Genomic DNA, 16,623 nt, shown 5'->3' with positions numbered 1-16,623 from the left:
GCAACACGGGACGGGTGCACCTGAGCAAATTTGCTTCAGTCTGCTTGCTCCAGACGATATCGATCCACACACCCACCAATGATACAACCTTCAGTTAACAGCAGCAGTTGCCTCTTCCTCTTCAAAACACCACAGGCCCAGTGGAACGGACCTGGTTCTGTGGTGCAGGAATAGCAGGATTTGGGTAGCCCACACACGGTCATGGACCCCAGCACTGGAAGGGATTTTCCCTAGATCTCCCCATGCAATGGTATTTAGGAGGATGAAAAATGATTGGGCCATGGGATGGCCAGATGCTGGGGGCACAGACCTGTTGCTACATGGGTTCAGCAGTCACTGATCTCTGTGGAGCTGGACTGCAGAAGTGACAAGAGCTACAGCAGACTCGGGATTATCATAGTGGGCTTGGATTTCTTCCCGCAGCCCCCGAGAAACACTTTGTGCCCAAGCCGACTATTACTCCGCTGTGGGATGGCAAAGAATTTAACCCGTTAGGCAGAAATTTCACAATGGGCTGCACTTTTAAATAACCATTAACAACATGACAAAAATATTTTCAAACCATGCTCTTTTTGGCTAATTTGAGTTTCAGTTCACGTTGTTTCTGTCCTAGCCTATCTTCTCCATATTTCTACAGTGCAGTGCTGAATTTGTGACATCACGATTGCTTCTACAGCAACAGACTCTGAATTTCATGATGACTTCACTGCAGAATTAAGCAGAAAGAGGAGCGAGGCTGAAAAGCAGAAAGAGTTTATAATAGTTAAAAGGGGTGATGCTGCAGTCCTTGGGCACCCAAAACTCCCAGTGACTTTCAAGGATGGAGCCCAGATCATTTAAAACGGTAGAAACTGGGGATTTAGCAAGTTTCAGGCCAAGGACTGTAAAAGGATTGCTTGCTTGTGTAGAAAATGTTCTCGCTTTCACATTTGCCCTGGTATGAAAGTTCCTCTGAGTCAAGACATTTTATTAAACTAAAGAAAGATCTGCATGGGCAAATTTGGTCTTGCATTACTTTAAAATAGTTTGTGTATTGTGACACTTCAGATGGAATTGTAGTATGATTAAGTTGCTCATCTAGCCCCTGTTCAGATAGGAAGATGAAATGCTTCATTAAAAGTTATTGTAGACAGTAGTTAAATCTGGCACAAATTAGACCAGCACTTATGTAACTGACTGCTGTTGTATTTGGGGGGGGGGGGGGGGGAATATGAAGTATATGTAGACAAAGGACAGACTTTGCCAGGAATGAACGACATATGAGATTCAGGACATTCCTGTGTGTAAAACTGGGAGTATTCCTTGCTGTCATAGATTTGTCAGAAAATCTTATGATCACACTGTTAAATTCAGCTCCATGTTATGTTCATTTCCTATCTTTCCTGCTATTAATCAGATGATTGGTTTCAGTTAAAAGTTAATCAGGCTTCATACTGGAAATATGCATTGAAAGAATGTGCTGCAAAAGAGGGAATACTCCGATTCCGTATGGTTTCAAGACAAAGATATTTAACAGTTTTAGCAGTGTTCAGAAGGTTCAAGGTCCTTAAGCAAACAAAACAAACTCACAAAGCCCTCTATTTTTGTTTCTTGGCACTTAACTTTCGGAGAACTCTGGCTTTTTTTAGTATTGTTGGGAGTTAACGGGTGTCAAAGGCTCCAGACAGACAAATCCTTCTCAGAATTTGGTGATCTGAAATGTGCTTTTGCTGTTAAAAGAATTGTCAAAATTCTGGCCCCTTTAGCTTGTATTCACTGAATGTCTCAATTGCCAGACTAACAAGGGCACTCAGCACACAAATACTGAAAATCTCATTTCTGATTTTGTTAGTTTCCAAGACATGTAGCCCGGATAATTGACTCCAGCTCTTACATGATGGTTTAGCCAGTTGGAGGCATTACATTATTCAAGGATCTCCCTGCAACATGGAGCCAGTCTATAGGAAACCAAATCAGTATCATTTTTTACTCTATTTGCGCAATTTGGCAATGACTAGGGGTCTTTTAATATTGTCCCAAAGGATGTAAATTTCAAAAGACAGTAGTAGCAACTTTGCAAGCTATGCTCTCTAGGAAAAGGTCAATGTTTGCTTCACTCCCTGTAGACTAGCTCAACATGTCAGAGGCGTTTAATCGTTTGATGCTTCCTGTGGCATTACATTGTAATAGGACCACATAAAAATAGAGGATAGAGTCTAACAGTAAAAATATAACTGAGTTTTCAGTGTTGAATACCCCTGTTTAGCGTGGTGATTGGCAGCATTCAGAACATGTAGTTGCAGAATTTTGATAATTCCCTTTGCAGGGTGATTAACATTTTGTTTTTGCGTTTTTTAATTAAAACGATGAAAAGCATGTACAAGTGGGCCATGAGATGGCCGGATGCTGGGGGCATAGACCTGTTGCTACATGGGTTCAGCAGTCACTGATCTCTGTGGAGCTGGACTGCAGAAGTGACAAGAGCTACTGCAGACCTGGGATTATCATCTGTATAAAATCAATTTCAAAATCGACTTTTATAAAATTGACCTAATTTCGTAGTGTAGACATACCCTCAGTTAACTCCCTTAATGTCAATCAGAGAGCAAAGATGACTTTGTGGTTAAGGCACTGGATTGGGGCTCAGGAGAGCTGACTCAATGTGACCTTTTCAAGTCCCATAGCCCTTGCCTATGCCAGAAAAGTGGTATTAGTCTGACTCAATCAATGTAGCTTGTTTTGGTAGAATTAAGCAAGGGTTCAAAGTAGACTTCTAAGACATATGCTTAAATTGACTTGATACTGCTCAACATTTTATTAAAAAACTAGAATGATATAAAATTAATATGGCACACGTTAAATGGATTAAAAACTGGCTGATAGGTCTCAAAATGTAACTGTCAACAGGGAATCAAAATAAGCAGGATTGTTTCTAGTGGGGTCAGTTCTTGGCCTTATGCTAGTTAACCTTTTTATCAACGGAAGAAAACAAAACCATCACGGATAAAGTTTGCACACAACACAAAAATTGGGGGAGAGGTAAACGGCGAGAGGACAGGTCACTGATACAGCATGATCTGGATCACTTAGTAAACTGGGTGCAAGCAAACAATATGTTTTAATATGGGTAAATGTATACATCTAGGAACAAAGAATGTAGGTCATAATGGAGGACTCTATCCTGGGAAGCAGTGACTCTGAAAGAGATCTGTGAGTTGTGGTGGATAATCAGCTGAATATGGGTTCCCAGTGCAACGCTGTGGCCAAAAGGGCTAGTGCCATCCTGGGATACATAATCAAGGGACTCTTGAGTTGGAGTAAAGAAGTTGTTTTACTTCTATCTTCAGCCCGGTGCAACTGTTACTGGAATATTGTGTCCTGTTCTGATGTTCACAATTCAAGGATGTTGATAATTATGGAGTGTTCAGAGAAGAGCCATGAGAATGATTAAAGGATTAGAAAACATATCTTAGAGTGATAGACTAAAGGAGCTCAATCTATTCAGTTTAACAAACCAAAGATTACGGGGTGACTTAATCACAGTTTAAAAGTACCTACATGGGGAACAAATATTTGATAATGGGCTCTTCAATCTAGCCGAGAAAGGTCTAACACGATCCAATGTCTGGAAGCTGAAGCTAGACAAATTCAGACTGGAAATAAAGCATCATTTTAACAGTGAGGGTAATTAACCACTGGAACAATTTACACCAAGAGTTGTGGTGGATTCTCCATCCTAGCCATTTTTATATCAAGATTGGATGTTTTTCTAAAAGATCTGCTCTAAGAATTATTTAGGGAAGGTTCTCTAGTGGTAGCCTGTGTCAAACTAGATGATCATGGTGGCCCCTTTTGGCCTTGGAATCAACGAAAAACCAGTTTAAGTGCTTCTATATTAGGGATTTTCACCAGTTTAATTTAGTCAAACCAATGCAATTTTTCTAGTACAGACAAGGCCTTAATCTCTGCCTTAGTTTCCCATCTGTCCAAAGGTGAGAACACTTTCTTTTTCTACCCTTTGTCTAGTTTATTTAGATTGTAAGATCTTCATGGCATAGGCTGTGTTTTACTATGTGTACATACAGCATCTAGCACCAGGGAATGCTGGGCCCCAAGCCACCACTGTAATACAAATAGTAAATAATAATAAATACTCCTGGGATTAAATTGGCCCAGTGTGTGCATGAGATTATTCAATACCAGAGATAAATTGGGGCTGAAGCAATCTGGATGCAAGAAAAAGAGGATGGGTTTCTCTGGGAATAAGTTAAGATCCTTGTTCCCCTGTTAATAACGAAAATAAATAATAAATCACACACATACATATGTTGTTTGAAGAGGGGCCGGTCACGTGAACAATGATTCCTAATCCAAGACTTTTTATTAGTGGGATGTCACATCTAATGATATCCTAACATCAGACCCGCCAAGCCCCACACATCTGAAGGGAGGAACTTCTCATGCAGGGTCATTTCTCCTGTTTATGATTACTCTTATTACAATAGCCTGTAGAGGCCAGTCAGGATCAGGGTCACATCGTGTCAGACACTGTGCAAACGCATATAATGAAAAGAAGACCCCTGCCCTAAAGAATGTACAACCTAGGGGTCAATGTGATACCTTCATTCACATTGAATAGTACCTCATACCATAAGTAGTCCCATTGCAGTCAGGGTAGTACTCTGGGCCTGTTTTAACTAATACATTTTTAAATTCGAGTGTAGTCAGGGAAGTTGTATTTTCCTATGTGACTTAGGTGCCCACCTCAAATTTTCAAAAGTAACAGGCTCTTAAGAGCCTAAGGCCCATTGACTTTCAGTGAAACAAGCTCTTAAGCACCTCCATCGCTTCTGAAAATGGGACCAAAGTGCTTTTTAAAAATGTGGCTAAGGTCATAGAATAGAATCATAGAATATCTGGGTTGGAAGGGACCTCAGGAGGTCATCTAGTCCAACACGCTGCTCAAAGCAGGACCAATCCCCAACTAAATAATCCCAGCCAGAGCTTTGTCAAGCCAGGCCTTAAAAATCTCCAAGGAAGGAGACTCCACCACCTCCCTAGGTAACGCATTCCAGTGCTTCACCACCCTCCTAGTGAAATAGTGTTTCCTAAAATCCAACCTGGACCTCCCCCACTGCAACTTGAGACCATTGCTCCTTGTTCTGTCATCTGCCACCACTGAGAACAGCCAAGCTCCATCCTCTTTGAAGCCTCCCTTCAGGTAGTTGAAGGCTGCTATCAAATCCCACCTCATTCTTCTCTTCTGGAGACTAAACAATCCCAGTTCCTTCAGCCTCTCCTCATAAGCCATGTGCTCCAGACCCCTAATCATTTTTGTTGCCCTCCGCTGGACTCTTTCCAATTTTTCCACATCCTTCTTGTAGTGTGGGGCCCAAAACTGGACACAGTATTCCAGATGAGGCCTCACCAATGTCGAATAAAGGGGAACGATCACGTTCCTCGATCTGTTGGCAATGCCCCTACTTATACAGCCCAAAATGCCGTTAGCCTTCTTGGCAACAAGAGCACACTGTTGACTCATCCAGCTTCTGGTCCACTGTGACCCCTAGGTCCTTTTCTGCAGAACTGCTACCTAGCCATTCATTCCCCAGTCCGTAGCAGTGCATGGGATTCTTCCGTCCTAAGTGCAGGACTCTGCACTTGTCCTTGTTGAACCTCATCAGGTTTTTTTTGGCCCAATCCTCTAATTTGTCTAGGTCCCTCTGTATCCGATCCCTACCCTCTAGTGTATCTACCACACCTCCCAGTTTAGTGTCATCTGCAAACTTGCTGAGAGTGCAGTCCACACCATCCTCCAGATCATTAATGAAGATATTAAACAAAACCGGCCCTTGGGGCACTCCGCTTGAAACCGGCTGCCAACTAGACATGGAGCCATTGAACACTACCCGTTGAGCCCGACGATCTAGCCAGCTTTCTATCCACCTTACAGTCCATTCATCCAGCCCATACTTCTTTAACTTGGCGGCAAGAATACTGTGGGAGACCGTATCAAAAGCTTTGCTAAAGTCAAGGAATAACACATCCACTGCTTTCCCCTCATCCACAGAGCCAGTTATCTCATCATAGAAGGCAATTAGGTTTAGGAAGGCACGACTTCCCCTTGGTGAATCCATGCTGACTGTTCCTGATCACTTTCCTCTCCTCTAAATGTTTCATAATTGATTCCTTGAGGACCTGCTCCATGATTTTTCCACGGACTGAGGTAAGGCTGACTGGCCTCCTTCTTCCCTTTTTTAAAGATGGGCACTACATTAGCCTTTTTCCAGTCATCTGGGACCTCCCCCAATCGCCATGAGTTTTCAAAAATAATGGCTAATGGCTCTGCAATCTCACCCGCCAACTCCTTTAGCACCCTCGGATGCAGCGCATCCGGCCCCATGGACTTGTGCACGTCCAGTTTTTCTAAATAGTCCCGAACCATTTCTTTCTCCACAGAGGGCTGGTCACCTTCTCCCCATATTGTGCTGCCCAGCGCTGCAGTCTGGGAGCTGACCTTCTTCGTGAAGACAGAGCATTGAGTACATTAGCTTTTTCCACATCCTCGGTCACTAGGTTGCCTCCCTCATTCAGTAAGGGACCCACACTTTCCTTGACTTTCTTCTTGTTGCTAACATACCTGAAGAAACCCTTCTTGTTACTCTTAACATCTCTTGCTAGCTGCAACTCCAAGTGTGATTTGGCCTTCCTGATTTCACTCCTGCAGGCCTGAGCAATATTTTTATACTCCTCCCTGGTCATTTGTCCAATCTTCCACTTCTTGTAAGCTTCTTTTTTGCGTTTAAGATCAGCAAGGATTTCACTGTTTAGCCAAGCTGGTCGCCTGCCATATTTACTATTCTTTCTACACATCGGGATGGTTTGTTCCTGCAACCTCAAAAAGGATTCTTTAAAATACAGCCAGCTCTCCTGGACCCCTTTGCCCTTCATGTTATTCTCCCAGGGGATCCTGCCCATCTGTTCCCTAAGGGAGTCAAAGTCTGCTTTTCTGAAGTCCAGGGTCCGTATTCTGCGGCTCTCCTTTCTTCCTTGTGTCAGGATCCTGAACTCGACCATCTCATGGTCACTGCCTCCCAGGTTCCCATCCACTTTTGCTTCTTCTATTCTTCCCTGTTTGTGAGCAGCAGGTCAAGAAAAGCTCTGCCCCTAGTTGGTTCCTCCAGCACTTGCACCAGGAAATTGTCCCCTACACTTTCCAAAAACTTCCTGGATTCTCTGTGCACCGCTGTATTGCTCTCCCAGCAGATATCAGGGTGATTAAAGTCTCCCATGAGAACCAGGGCCTGCGATCTAGCAACTTCTGCTAGTTGCTAGAAGAAAGCCTCGTCCACCTCATCCCCCTGGTCTGGTGGTCTATAGCAGACTCCAACCACGACATTACCCTTGTTGCTCACACTTCTCAACTTTATCCAGAGACTCTCAGGTTTTTCTGCAGTTTCATACCAGAGCTCTGAGCAGTCATACTCCTCTCTTACATACAATGCAACTCCCCCACCTTTTCTGCCCTGCCTGTCCTTCCTGAACAGTTTATATCCATCCGTGACAGTACTCCAGTCATGTGAGTTATCCCACCAAGTCTCTGTTATTCCAATTGCATCATAGTTCCCTGACTGTGCCAGGACTTCCAGTTCTCCCTGCTTGTTTCCCAGGCTTCTTGCATTTGTGTATAGGCACTTAAGATAACTCATTGATCGTCCTTCTTTCTCAGCATGAGACAGGAGTCCTCCCCTCTTGCGCTCTCCTGCTTGTGCTTCCTCCCGGTATCCCATTTCCCCACTTACCTCAGGGCTTTGGTCTCCTTCCCTCGATGAACCTAGTTTAAAGCCCTCCTCATTAGGTTAGCCAGCCTGCTGGCAAAGATGCTCTTCCCTCTCTTCGTTAGGTGGAGTCCGTCACTGCCAAGCACTCCTCCTTCTTGGAACACCATCTCATGGTCGAAGAATCCAAAGCCTTCTCTCCGACACCACCTGCATAGCCATTTGTTGACTTCCACGATTCGACGGTCTCTACCCCGGCCTTTTCCTTGCACAGGGAGGATGGACGAGAACACCACTTGCGCCTCAAACTCCTTTATCCTTCTTCCCAGAGAATATTCAATGTTTGTAATGGCTCAGCCATTCCCAGTCCCTATTTAAGCCTAAATTGATTGTATCTAGTTTGCATATCAATTCCAGCTCAGCAGTCTCTCATTGGAGTTTGTTTTTGAAGCTTTTCTGTTTCAAAATTGCCACCCGCAGGTCTGTCATAGAATGACCAGACAGGTTAAAGTGTTCTCCTACTGATTTTTGAATGTTATGATTCCTGATGTCAGATTTGTGTCCATTCATTCTTTTGCGTAGAGACTGTCTGGTTTGGCAACCAGCCAACCACCTCCTGAGTTTGTGTGTGCCAGGCGGCCTGGTTACTACATGCAGGGCAACCCCAACACACGCCCAGTCCTGGATTTTCCTCAACCCGAGGACAGTCCAGAGAAATCATATGGTTTGTTTGTTCCTTTAAAGACACCAAAGCCCTTCACAGCTTATTAACTTAACTGGGGGTAACTAGACCCTTCCCTTGAAACGCAGCACTGAGTTGATGATCAAACTGAAATGAGTCTATTAACAAACCATACAAAGAATTCCTTGAATTCAAGTATAAGTAATGCAACTAGAAAGAGTTACTAGTAAAACAAAACAAAATACACTTGTAAAGGTCTAAAACTTCATCTAGCAAGACACAGGCTCTGTTCAAGATGGTTTCTCTCATCCATAGTCTCCCAGCTAAATGGTGACTGGCTCTCCCCTTGGTCAGGCTCTCTTCCAGGGGCCCAAAGGTGCTGGTATTTTTATTTTCTTAGGTTAAAGAGAGAAGGTGGGGTTCTCTGCCCCTTTCTTTTATAGTCCGTTGAGTCTTGGAAGTGGGTTCTTCTAAAGCGGTGGTTGTCAACCAGGGGTACGGGGTACACAGAGGTCTTCTAGGGAGTACATCAACTCCTGTAGATATTTGCCTAGTTTTACAGCAGGCTACATAAAAAGCACTAGTGAAATAAGTACAAACTAAAATTTCCTACAGACAGAAGGAGAAAGTCAGCAATTTTTCAGTCAGAGTGTGCTGTGACATCTGTATTTTATGTCTGATTTTGTAAACAAGTAGTTTCTAAGTGAGGTGAAACGTGGGGGTACACAAGACAAATCAGACTCCTGAAAGGGGCACCGGAGACTGAAAAGGTTGAGAGTCACTGTTCTAAAGGAGACCCCTCAAAGCAAAGTGTATCCAAGCTGTGAGGAAGGCGCCTGAAGTCTGGTGGTGAAGGCTCCGTGTGTAACCCACACACCTCCTGGGGGTGGTGTCCTGTCCCAGCTAGTGGCACCAAGACCACTTCATGAGAGAGAGCTAAAATGAGTCTCTGCAGCCTTAGCTAAGAGCCTGTTGGCTTTTAGCTCCTGCGTAGAGACTCATGCACTAAGCTCCAGAGGTCCCAGGTTTGATCCTGTCTGTCAACATTACACGTGCGCTTCTTTTCCCCCCCACTTGTGTTTGCTGAAATGTAAATCGCTCTGTTCACTACCATCTCCTTCCCCGGCTGTCTTGAGGACCCTGTTTGCTGCTTATAGAAACCCCATTCCTTTGTTTAGGACAGACCTCTTTAACAACGTTACCGAGGAGGGGCTGTGGGGTTTTCACAAGTAATGGCATACAGGGGGAACTCATAACTCTCTATGTAATGTTGCATCATGATCTTATTGACCAGAGGGTCGTTAGTTTTCAAATGGTACCTCACAAGGCATATTTCGTACAAAGATGATGACCATAGCATGTAGGGTGTGACTAGAGGGCTGCTTTGGGTCACACATGCTCAGTAGGGCATCTCCAAGGGTGAAAGGCCAATTCCACTCCCAAATTTAAAGAAAAGGGGGTGCCAACTTGTTCGGCCAGTTCAGCCAGCCCCAGAGGGAGACAGCGTATGGGGGGCGGTGAAGATCTCTGCCCTGAGGGCTGGTGTTCGCAGGCCTGCTTTGCCTACCTGCAGCGAGCAGATAACTGCCCGGAGAAGGATCCCGGCCTAGTCAAAGAACAAGGTGCTTGCGGCCTGGTCAGCTCAGGAGGGTGTGAGGACATAAATGCCAAATAAGCAGCGCATGCTTTCAATGCATGGGATTAGTGGCCCGTGTACCTGTCAGTACTGAAGAAATCTCTATGTTGGATCCTGTTATTTTTCTTTGACCGGTATGGGCTGTATTGCTGGAATGCTAAGAGCATGTTTAGGTTTATGAGGCGTCTTAGTTAACCCACAAATTGTCTTCTTAGCAACGGAAGGAGTTTTTTGTTTCGTTTGAGCAGCTTTACTACACTGTGGCGTCTTTCCTCCAAATCGGAGCAACTCAGGGTACTGGCATCCCCACCTGTCCCAACTGGCAGATTTATGGTGTTCTCCACAGCTGGGAGTTCCGCTGTCAGAACAGACTGACCCTGCTCCCCGGCCCTGCAGGAAAATGGAATTATTACGGGCACGGGTGGAATCCAAGTTGGGTGGGTTACACTCAGGCCAGGCCCTGGTCTCCGGCTCTTTAACGGAGCACTGACTCTGCTCTCCCAGGAGCCACTCTCTGCCTGAACACAGGTTGCTCTTACAGGCCCAGCTCAGCATGTGACATCTACCCTGTCTTTCCATCCAGACTCCATGGAAGACTGGAGACCTGAGCAGGATTATGACATCACAGGTATCACGGAGACTGAACAACTGTAACAGAAGAATGACCAGACTGAGTCAGACCAATGGTCCAGCTAGCCCACTATCGTGTATTCCCACCGTGGCCAATACCAGGTGTTTCAGAGGGAATGAACAGAACAGGTAATCATCAAGTGATCCACCCCCCCATTGCCCATTCCCAGCTTCTGGCAAACAGAGCCTAGGGACACTCAGGGCGTAATATTGCATCCCTGTCCATCTTGGCTAATAGCCATTGATGGACCTATCTTTCATGAACTTATGTAGTTTTTTTTTTAATCCTGTTCTAGTCTTTGCCTTCACAACATCCTCTGGCAAGGAGTTCCACAGGTTGACTGTGCGTTGTGCGAAGAAATACTTCTTTTGTTTGTTTTCAACCTGCTGCCTATTAATTTCATTTGGTAAGCGCTAGTTCTTGTGTTATAAGAAGGAGTAAATTACACTTCCTTGTTTACTTTCTCACCACCAGTCATGATTTTATAGACCTCAATCATATCCCCCCTTAGTCGTCTCTTTTCCAAGCTGAATAGTCCCAGTCTTATTAATGTCTCCTCATACAGAAGCTGTTCCAGACCCCTACTCATTTTTGTAGCCCTTTTCTGAACCTTTTCCAATCCCAAGATATCTTTTTTTGAGATGGGGAGACCACATCTGCAGGCAGTATTCAAGATCGGTGTGTACCCTGGATTTATATAGAGGCAATAGGATATTTTCTGTCTTGTTAGCTATCCTTTTCCTAATGATTCCCAACTTTCTGTTTCCGTTTTTGACTGCCACTGCTGATTGAGTGGATGTTTTCAGAGAACTATCCACAATGCCTCCAAGAGCTCTTGTTGAGTGGTAACAGCTAATTTAGCCCCCATGATTTTATCTGTAGAGTTGGGATTATGTTTTCCAATGTGCATTACTTTGCATTGATCACCCTTCAATTTCATCTGCCATTTTGTTGCCCAGTCACCCAGTTTTGTGAGATCCTTTTGTAACTCTTCACAGTCTGCTTTGGACTTAACTATCCTGAATAGTTTTGTATTGCCTGCAAATTTTGCCACCTCTCTGTTTACCCCTTTTTCCAGATCATTGATGAATATGTTGAATAGGACTGGGCCCAGTACAGACCACTGGGGGACACCACTATTTACCTCTCTCCATTCTGAGCAATGGATTATTTATTCCTACCCTTTGTTTTCTATCTTTTAACCAGTTACTGATCCATGAGAGGACCCTCCCTCTTATCCCAGGACAGCTTACTTTGCTCAAGAGCCTTTGGGGAGGGACCTTGTCAAAGGCTTTCTGAAAATCCCAGTATGTCAGTGCACTGCAAGGCCTTCAGTGGCTTTTAAACTTTCCCAATGGGACATCGGAGACATGGTCCAGTTAACTTGTGTTCAGGCCTAACAAGAACCTGCTGTGAGAAACTCGTTTTAACAATGATGCCCCTGTGCCAGCACAGGTCACAGGTCAAAATGTGTCACTTCAACAACCATGGCATTGGGAGAGCCCAAAATAACCACAACACACCACAGGAATGTACTGACTATGACCCCTTACTTCAAATGCATTGTGGCCTAGTGGATAGAGCACTAGACGGAACTCAGGAGACATAAGTGCTAGTCCTGTCTCTGCTACTGTCTTGCTGGGTGACCTTGGGTAAGTCACTGTTCTTCTCTGTGCCTCAGTTTCCCATCTCTAAAAGGGGGCTAATGCTACACCTCCTTTGTAAAGTGCTTTGAGATCCACTGACTAAAAGTGTTAGATAAGAGGAAGGGCTCTTTATTATCTCATGATATAGAGTGCTTTTCTTAAAGCTCCCACTGCTGGAGTCAAGTGATTTATATGAGAATCTCGGGTTTTTATTTGATTTGATTTCATTTCATTTTATTTGTTAGCACATTTTAAGCCCTCATGGTTGCAAAGAGAAGCTGGAAAATGTAAATTGAGTGCACCCTAGTGGCTCAGACACCAGAAGGCAAATGAAGAGTTCCCCAGATGAATTTTTTTTTAAGATATCATTATTTTGAAGTCAATCTCATGATTTTGGTGGGGCCCAGCTCATGGTTTTGGAATGCTTGGGCACGCGATACCGTGAAAGCTTTTCTGCACTTGTAACACTAGATTATCACTTCAGGCTGGGAGATTCTGCTTCACAAGTAGGGAAAAAACGTCCCTTGCCTGGGGGATTGAGAGTCATAAAGCTCGGAAAAGACGCAGGGTTTTCCTGGGAAATCTGATGCCCTCTCTCCTGCCTAGTTCTGAGCTCAGCAGCTCAGCCCCCTTGGGCTGTTGCCACATCCTATCTCCTGATGTAAGCACAGCATTGACAGCTCACAGGCTAGGGGGACATTGCAGGAGGGCAGCCCCATTCTGACCTAGAGACGACATCAGCGCCTGCCAGATGCCAGAGCAGCAACCTGCCCTCAGGTGTAGCCTGGGCACTTGCTGCTGGTTTAAGAGTGTCTCTAGGTCAGAACGGTAAGAGTGTCTGAGCAGGGGAAATGACCCCCTGTCTAGAGATCCTGATACTGCTCCTGGTTCTCATCTTGAATGCTGTGCTGAGGCGCCTCAGATCTGAGGTAAGTGAGAATCCTAGAGAGAGGGAAAGGCTGGATTGATGCCAGCTGAATGCAGGGACCAAACAGAAGTATTTTTAAATCAGCAGGCTCGGATCAGCTACACCCAAGAGTCCTCAAAGAGCTGGCTCGGGAGGTTATGGGCCCACTGACATGAATTTTTAACAAATGTAGGATTCCTGAGGGAATTCCAGAAGGCTGGATAATAACCTCTCTCCTCCAACTTGAGATTCCCTGTTTATGCATTCAAGGACCGCAGGACATTTGGATTAAAAAATTAGCACTATACAATATCAATGGAGCACAGGTTACATGGACTGAGACCAGGCTAATGGCTGACTGACAGATCTCAAAAAGTAATTGTCAAAGGGCTCGTCGAATGCGGGTGTTTCTAATGGGGCTCTGCAGGGATCAATATTAGGTCTGATGCTTTTCAATATCTTTATCAATGACTTGGATGTCAATATAAAATTGCTGCTGATAAAAATATGCTGAGGACACAAAGATTGGCAGAATGGGAAATAACGATGAGGGCATTCATACAGAGGCAGTCATACAGAGAGTTCTGGAGAGTTTGTTTGGCAAATGGGGCCCAGTCAAACAAAATGTGATTTCATACAGCCCAACACAGAGTTCTACATCTAGGAAGAAGGAGGGCATATTCAGCTTTGGATTGAACGATCTTTAGTTTTGTATCATCTGCAAATCTGGCCACTTCACTCTTTCCCCCCTTTTCTAGATCATTTATGAAAATGTTGAACAACTCTGGTCCCAGTACAGATCCTTGGGGGACATTGCTATTTATCTCTCTTCCAGAAACTCACCATTTATTCCTACCTTTTGTTTCCTATCTTTAAAACCAGTTACTGGTCCATGAGAAGACCTTCCCTCTTATCCCCTGACAACTTACTTTGCTTAAGAACCTCTGGGGAGGGATCTTCCTAAAAGCTTTCTGAAAGTTCAGGAACACTATACCCACTGGATCGCCTTTGTCCACATGCTTCTTCACCCCTGTGACATTACGCCCTATATTCTTCATAGAAATATTGTTCTATGAATATGGCATAACTAAGGTATGTTTTATGCAAGATGGGTCATGTGAGATATCATTGGAAAGGTTCTGATTTACTGAATGTGATTATCCTATTTGTATGGATGTATCATTTCTGTATCTGAAGTTAGGAATACGGGCTCTGTATCAATTACAAAAGTGCTTGTACCAGGGGAATGCCCACCAAACAGTAGGCAATCCGCCTGGATGGGCCAGTAGGACTTTGAAGATACTAAACTTCCTCCTTCCTGAGAAGTTTCCTGGGATGCTGCTTTGACATTGCAGGGTCATGTGATCCTGTCACCTGGTACTGGACATCATTTTGGACTGGTGGTATTTTTCCACTAGGAGGGAGCGGGGATGGGAAAAACTGCCCCCTGGCCCCACATGGCAATCACCTCTGGCTCGTTGTTATCCCTGTTTTATTGGAGTTCCCTTATAACCCTGCTGCTATCTCTGTGTGTGGCAGGCTTCTCCGAGGAAGACGAGGCACAGGGACAAAAGGAAGAAGCCGAAAGGTAAGCAGCCCCTGACCCCACAGTCATGCCCACAGTCGTGCAGAGGCGCTGGCTGGGGCCCCTGAAATCTGGGGCTCTGGGGCACTAGGAAGCAGAGGGTGCCCAAGCAGCTCAAGGTCTCCTTTATGTCTCACTTCTGGCAGGTTTTGGACGCTGTGAGGAAGGGTTGGAGGAGACTTGTGCACCCCTAGAGACATGGTAAGCAATGCCCCCCTCCGTAAATCTGCAGTGGGTCAGTCCCCTCCTCTCGCGTCATCCCCCCCCAGGGGCAGTAGCCCTAGTAATCCCTCCCCTGCCCCGACCTATAGACCAGGCAAGCAACTATTCTCCTTAGAATCATGCAATTCATCCCCACCCAGCAGAAGCTGCCATCTCTAATCCACCCCCATGCGTCGTACAATGGGTCATTCCTTCCTCTAGCATCATGCGGCTCATTTAACCTGGGGTTGGGGGGGGGGGCGGTAGATTGTGTCGACTGGACTGGACCATCCTCCCCTCCCAAGAGGGGGAGAACATGTTTTCTGGGAGCGGCCCCGTGCACACCAGGGAGGTGAGGTGGAGAGTTCAGGAGGAAGGCTGGCTTTTCTGGTACGGTGAGTAGGGTGAAAAGGATCCGGTAGCACCTGTGTAATGGCCCCTACTCCACCCCGCAGCATGGGTTCCCAGTAGGATTGGAACCTGGACCTTCAGCTCTGCAGCAGAAAGCACCCCTTAGAGCTAAAGAGGGAGCTGCATTAGTTGGTAGCTGTAGTAGGCTGTTATCCTATATGTTGATAGCTTCTGCGGAAGGGACATGACACACACGCTGCCAGCAGGATACACTCTCCCCTTCTCTGCACTAGACAGGGGTCACCTAACAATCCAGCTAATCCAAAACCCCAACATCCAAGGCCTGGGTATTGCAGGGGAGGAGGCTGCCTCAGTGGAGAATGGGACAGGGAGCCTTTCAGTGCCGCCCCTCTGGGTGAAAGAGGGCCTGAGGGCAGGGCCGGCACTCAGCTACCTGCTCTGTCTGTTCCACAGCTGCCTCATGCACCTGGAGCAGCTCCCCTGGGCTCACCGCCTCAGGATCATTGAGAGGAATATTCAGTACCTGGCCAGACACCTGGATGAAGATCTGAAACCGTAAGGCAACTGCACGGGGGGGCACCAGCCTGGGGGCTGGGTGGGAGGGGATAGTGAATGGAGAGAGGCGGGAGCAGAGAAAACCAGACACTCCAGGATCCTAAAATAAGAGGGGAAAGCCACTAAGAGGCTTTAGCTTCCAAGGTGAGATACCAGTGACAGTGAGGTGAGGGATTATCAGAAATTAAATGCAGAGACCACAAGCTGGGTTGTGAGTAGGATCAAATCCTTCTGTCCGGCAATATCTCCCAGCAGGCGACTGTCTAGAACCTGCCCCTGCTTCCTGCTGTGTTTGAAAGAAACAGCAATCAGATGACCCCCTGGGACGGGGTGTCCACCCCACACAGGACTGGAAGGGGCTAAGGTGGCCAGGCAGACCCATTAACTCCACAGGGTGCCCCTGGAGGAAGAGCCAGGGAGCAGGAAATTGATGGCAAGCAGGCTCAGCTGGGCAGGAATAGGCGGGGCCCCTAAAGCCAGGAAGCTGGCAACAGACAGGGGCTGCTACTGGGAAAGGGCAGCCCCTCCCTGGGCCGAGGGGGACGTGTTTGGAGCTGGTGCACCCAGAGCAAGGAGGGGAGCCAGGAGTGGCAGGAAGCAGTCCAGGGAAGTAGCAGGGAAGGCTGGGAGAGGAAAGCCCAGAACTGCTGG

The 16,623-nt window shown here is 45.9% G+C and overlaps 1 long non-coding RNA gene across 1 annotated transcript; it reads left to right on the top strand.

Moving 5' to 3' along the window:
* Positions 1-14,795: 14,795 nt before the first annotated feature.
* LOC128833889 (uncharacterized) lies at positions 14,796-15,965 on the top strand. The gene is made up of 3 exons (XR_008444348.1): positions 14,796-14,847; positions 14,991-15,045; positions 15,871-15,965. It is a non-coding gene; the product is annotated as an uncharacterized LOC128833889 (long non-coding RNA).
* The last annotated feature ends 658 nt before the right edge of the window (positions 15,966-16,623 follow it).

This window comes from Malaclemys terrapin, chromosome 3 (genome assembly GCF_027887155.1).
Source record: "Malaclemys terrapin pileata isolate rMalTer1 chromosome 3, rMalTer1.hap1, whole genome shotgun sequence".
Taxonomy (NCBI): domain Eukaryota; kingdom Metazoa; phylum Chordata; order Testudines; family Emydidae; genus Malaclemys; species Malaclemys terrapin.
This window is presented reverse-complemented; position numbering and strand designations above follow the sequence as displayed.